The following is a 6,020-nucleotide window of genomic DNA, read 5'->3' on the forward strand; positions in this document are numbered from 1 at the left end:
ATTATTCTCATTTAATTCCATTTTATACCTGAATTAATGCCAGTCCCACCAACAGGGTGAAGTTCCAGTTATTACTTGCTTCATCTGCTCCTGCGTGTTTCCCATTCACCTGCTGAGAACGACAAGGAGGAAAACTGAGATGAGTAAAAGTCAAATAATCATAGGAATGAGAAAATAAGCGTTTAAGTGCATGTGAGAGATTAGTCAAATTATATTGATCTCTGAGTATAAAGTATTGGTCTTTCCCTGTGTTTACAGTACACCATTTCCCTTGTTTAAGACTCATAATTTTCCAGCTTTACAGTTACTGGCAATAATTACAGTGTGTTGTTTAACCCCATTCACAGCAGTTCTAAACAAAATTATCTGTTTTCATTTATTCACCCCTCTAATACCTTAAAACAAGACCAAGCACAGTTCGACTTCAAGTATATTAGAAGATAAGATTAGACTTCAAAATAATCCTGGCAAGGTGCAGTCATGATGTGGAAACATATGATGTTATTTAACAGGAACAAGTGCAAGCAGGAATCATTAGCTGTGCAAGTAAAGGAATGGCTGCTGTCACGGAGGCACCCCAAAAGTCAGTTTAGGCAGGCAACAGGCTCCAAACAGACTTTATTATAGCCAGAACTGTTTAGCAAAGAAACCAACTAAAAATGGGGTTTATCCAGAATCATTCTGCACTCCAGCAGCATTATAAAACATGGGTTCAGATACCACTTGAGGATATTATTACTGTACAACCACACAAGAATAATGACCCACAGCGTGCATGCACAAAAACAAGAGGCCTCTTTCACTCAGGGTTACCCAGAAAAAAAAAAATTGCTTGCCCAGGATGGGCAAGCGCTCACTCAAAGATATATCCAGAAGAAAATCCCCCACCGAGGAGAAGGTGAGGGCTCTCAGTCCTGAGAATTCTCCTCTGACAGAGTCCCTGATCTCAGGGGAGGGCTCTGTTTACAGACCTGCTGCTCCCAAAAGGCCACCCATAAAAGGTCTTTGATGGTACCCTGGTTTATAGCCTGGTCAGATCTGGTTGTGGTCATTACGAGCTGGTTCAGGAGCTTCCCGGCTTCTCTGGGCCTGGGCACCTCCTTGGCTGAGGACCCTGCCTATTGAACGAGGGTCCTGCCCCCTCCTGCCCCAGGTGAACGTGAGGAGTCACTGTGCCCCAGGTGGGGGGACATGACTGTCACCGACCAAGGTGTGTGTGTGAGGACAGGGACAGTGGGGCACAGAAGGTGCTGAAGAGCCATCAACTGCCCTATTGCCAGCTCTGGATCTCATTTGGGCGAGGGGAGGAGGCAAGGGAAGAGGTGTGTGAATCCATGTGTTATTTTGGTTCAAATTCTGAAAATGAGTCTGCAACAACATGCCGTTGTAAGTAAAGGTAAAAACTGAACGGTTTAAACTGGAGTAAAATCTGCTCCTTCAGAACTGCTAAGGCGTGAGCTTGTAACGTCTCCAGTTTTGATCACAGCACTTGAAAAACAAGATAGAAGTTGCATGCAGAGAATCCAGGAGAAAGCAATGAGAATGTCTGGAAGCTGAGAAAACTTTGCCTTTGAGCACAGATTGAATGATTTTAGGTCATCTTACAGAAGAGATGGTAGTGGGGAAGCACAATTTTCATATATATAAAAGCTGGTTGCAAAGAAAAATGGAATAAGGTATTTTTCTCATATCCACAATTGATGGGAATAGAAATAATTGCCTTAAATTGCAAGAAAGGAAATTTTGGTTAGACACAAAATGAGACTAAATGACCTATTGAGGTCCTTTTCTGATATGATTTTATGCTTGCTTGCAAACTATCTGCTTTAAAGTCCCTTACTTATTAGTGTCAGTGGAGCTGGCACTGGCTGCAAGAAAAGGAAACTGCAGTTATAGGAAAGTAAAGAACTGACTGCCTAAAATACACAGCACACCAGTTTATCTAGTTAGCACTTGTGATACTAACCTCAGCTTTTAATCATGCCTCAGCAAACCGTCAGAAGTCTATGTAAATAAATGCACTTGAAATCCACTTAATTATTCCTCGAAATATCAAGCATTAGTTTAATCAGTGCTGACAACTTCCACGATTTTATTGAGTTTAATCAATCTGAGGCAGTCTGGTTTTAGTTGTGAGATGGTATAATCAGCTATTTTATTTATTAAAAAACAAACAAACAAACAGCTCTGCAAATTACATGGAAAATCCTAAAAGTGTAATCTGAGCATATGCTAAAGATTAAAAAGCCAGAAGGTGCATAAAACCGCATGTGTTGTTTAAGTTTATAATTTTAAACTAGGTTTATAATTTAAAGATATCTGACTCATGATTTTTGAACTTCTGGTTTGGCAATACCAAATTACTGTGCCACATATTCTGCTATTCTGAACATTTCCATATTACTGATCATGCATTTGCATAATTTGCTGAAAGACGTTATACTGATTTGCCGAACTTTATTTTGTCATTTGCAATAAAAAGGGAATGCTTATTTTAAAAAGATCAGGTATTATGGCTGCCTTTCAAATAACAAGGAGCATCTAAGTACAAAAAGTGGAAGTATATAAAAACAAAGTAACACCAAAAAGTTACATAGTTTCTCCCGCATACACTACAATTGTTAACAGCACCTTGTCGGAAGATCTGTTGTCATTTCACAGACTGGCAGTTCTTGTCTGAATTCCAATTACTAGACATACATTCACAAATATAAATGAGATTAAGAATTTCAGTGATGAAAAGGTATTATTTGTTCTTAGAATAGTTGTTGCTTAGACTTTTCTAAACAGATTGCTCTATTATAAAATAATTAATTTACCCTCACCAATACAACCTGATTTATGCAATTTGCTGGGTAGTTTTACTAGGGAAATGGATACGGGGGAAATGGATCCCAGAATTTAAGGTCTCAGGTCTTCTGATCATCAAACCTGAACAGACCATTTCATTTCAACTTCATCTTTGTAATGATCCAAGTGGCTGATGTTTGACTGAACTGTAAACTTGTATTCACTCCTATTTTTATACTACCTTGCCTTATGAAATATGTGGGGGAAGAAATCTTCCTTTTATTGAGATAAAGATAAGGGTTGAGTTCCCAGTTCTGCTTCAGATACTGAGCTCTTGCTTCACTAAAGAAATCTAAATATCATCTTCAGTTCTGGCTGGGTGGTGTAATGGAGAATAGCCTACAGCATATTACATAAGGCTGCCCAACAAGAGACGTGGGATCATCCATCCAAAACATGAATAAATAGATCAGAAAGAGGCCTGCTACTGTAAGAAGTACCAACTTGCTGTTCTGGAAGTTACTATGAAGTACGGCTTACAGATTCAGGATGACGGAATAAGAGCGAACGTCTTGTTAAAGGGAAAACCAGAGTTGTGCCAAGGCCCTCACCATAAAGCTCAGTCTTTAATTTCTGAACCAGTCTGTTTGGCTCACCAAGTACATGACTGCGTATGAAGCAACATAAAAGAAAATCATGTGGCTCTTCCCATATGAGAGGATGACTGCATAGATGAGCTAGTTCAGAAATTGTGCTGCAAGTCTTAGAGAACTGCTGACAAAAAGCAGGCTCGTAATAGCTCTGCTGAGGAGAGAGAATAAGTCTAATGAGGTTTTAGAGGTGGCTCCCTCTAGTTAGACTGAAGATTGGTAAAAGGTGAGAGATTATGGCAGAAACATAATGTGAACTTCTGATTAGGAGCAAAAGCTTAAAAAGCAGCTCAGACCTATACATATTGCTGTGCAAGAAGAAAACAGCACTTGCATGCTCAACTGGAATGGAAATATTTCTGCAACACACTAAATATTTGGTAGCTTGAGTCTACAGACCTTTTGATTTTTCCTGAGAACGGCCACGAGTGTGTAATTTACACCATTACCATTAAAATGGCATGCTCATACATTCCCCCAAGATCTTTTCCCAAAATTTACTACAGCAAAACAACAATTCAAATGATGAAATAAATACAACTGAGGGAGTAATATCAGGGTAAGCAGCAATCCAGTCAATGCAAACACCTCTTTAGCAGGTTATCAGCACATCTGGGTATCAGCACAACCATACCAGGGCCTTACTAGTTATTGGGCCAAGGAAACCCCAAACAAGTTTTGTTTGGAGTTGTAAATATTTTGTGCCTGGGCTGATAAAAATATATGACTAAAAGCTCTGGGCCAAAGTAATGAAATGTTGCTTCTAAATTTGATAAAACCTGTTTGACTACAGATACACTTAGATGAGATATCAAATTAATTTTGCTGCAAACGCTTATTGTGTTAATGAATTTTGTTGTGCTATTTCTTAGTCTATTTGTTTTCTCCATCTCTTGTTTCCATACATACATTTTTGAGGAAGGAATCTTCTTTTTACTCTGAAATAACAGGGTCTGAGTTTGTACTGCAGCTACCAAAACAGGGTTCTTGTGCATGACTAGTGCTCCTAAGGGACAACCCTCACAAGAATACAAATAATAAATAACATCAACTTTTCAGCTGAAACTGAATTTATCAACCAACTTTCTTTGTATTGCTTTGGCATTTCTCCCTGCTCTATATAACACAATCAACTGAATGAAGTAGTAGTGAATTACAGGAAGAGCTAGTTCAGTGATGAATCAGTTACTGGTCTAACTACAAGAGAAACCGACACCCTTCCCATCAAAGAAATATGCATACGGCATATACAGAACAGCTCCTGGTGGCAGCAGGGAGAGCTGACGGTTTCCATTTTCCATTGACTTCTTTCTGATTTCTCCAAAGTCAAAGCCCATGTGAAAAAGTACCAGGATCTCTAAAAGAAAAATAGTTATTTAAGCATGTACAATATTCATCATCAGAAATTGAAGCTCTTCCATCTCAAAACTACAGGCACACATACTACACAAAAGGGGTGGAATCCTCATGTCCTGTAAAAAGGCTTTGGAAAATATACTAATTGAAACAAGGGAGGTTTCAAATGGGAGTTAAGAGTATCTGTAATAACAGCATGAACGCAAATCAGCCTGGGAAAAGCTGTAACACATTTTCTGTGAGGGCTGCTGTAGCACAGTGCTGAAGGCTGGAGACAAAACTAATGAAAGATGATTTAAATATACAGTGGTTTTAATCCTTCTCTCACATAACACGGATGGTCTATGGGTAGCAGACTTTCAGCCACACTTTTAAAGTAGCTATCGAAAAGGAGCTACTCGCTAAGCCTCCAAGGAAAAGAATATCTCAGTATTTTGCTGTCCTCACTACAACTGGAATACTTTGAAGTATTTGTCTCAAAGTAAGGACGAATAATTTGGAGGAACCGCAGCAGATTTTCATGTTTAATATATTTCCATCAAAGCGCTTGCCTAGCTCCGAGTCAATAGCTTCGTAGCTTTCGCTAAATTTAGGCGTGACGACATTTTACATTAGCACAACAGAGAAAAATTTTGGAGGCGTTTCAAGAATGGTCACCGGGCAGAAAACAGGCGGCACCAGAGCTCCCCAAACCCCGGCTTTGGGAGGGGGAAGCCGGGCGCCGTTCCCTGCCTTCCCACCCGGGCCGGGCTCCCTCACCGCGGGTTCCCGGCGCTCGGGGCGGCTGCTGAGGGCGGCCGGGCGAGGGGGGCTGTCAACCCGCCAACTTCAGCCGAAATTAGGCTAAAAACGGCCTTCGCGGGCGCGGAACTCCCCCTCTGCCATAGCGGGGCGGTGCGAAGCCGCCCTCGCTGCGGAGGGTTTTGCCTCACGGGGGTCGCGGCGGCGGGTTCGCCGTGACGAGACTGGGGGAGGCTGGAAGGAGAGGGGGCGGGGACGGGGGTTTGTGTGTGTGAGAGTTGAATTTCTGCCGCCTTGCGACCAAATAAGGGTAAATTCCCCGGCAGCTGGCGGCCGGCTGCGGGATGACACGCAGCGCCGGGCTGAACTTTCAGGAATCACAAACACTTGAGCCGCCCCGCTCCCCCTCCCGCCTCAACCCCCGCGCCCCTCAGGGGCAGACGGAACCGGGGGAGGAGGGAGGGGCGCGCGACCCAGCCCACC

The sequence above is a fragment of the Streptopelia decaocto genome, assembly GCF_964273445.1.
Source record: "Streptopelia decaocto genome assembly, chromosome: 7".
Classification (NCBI taxonomy): Eukaryota; Metazoa; Chordata; class Aves; order Columbiformes; family Columbidae; genus Streptopelia; species Streptopelia decaocto.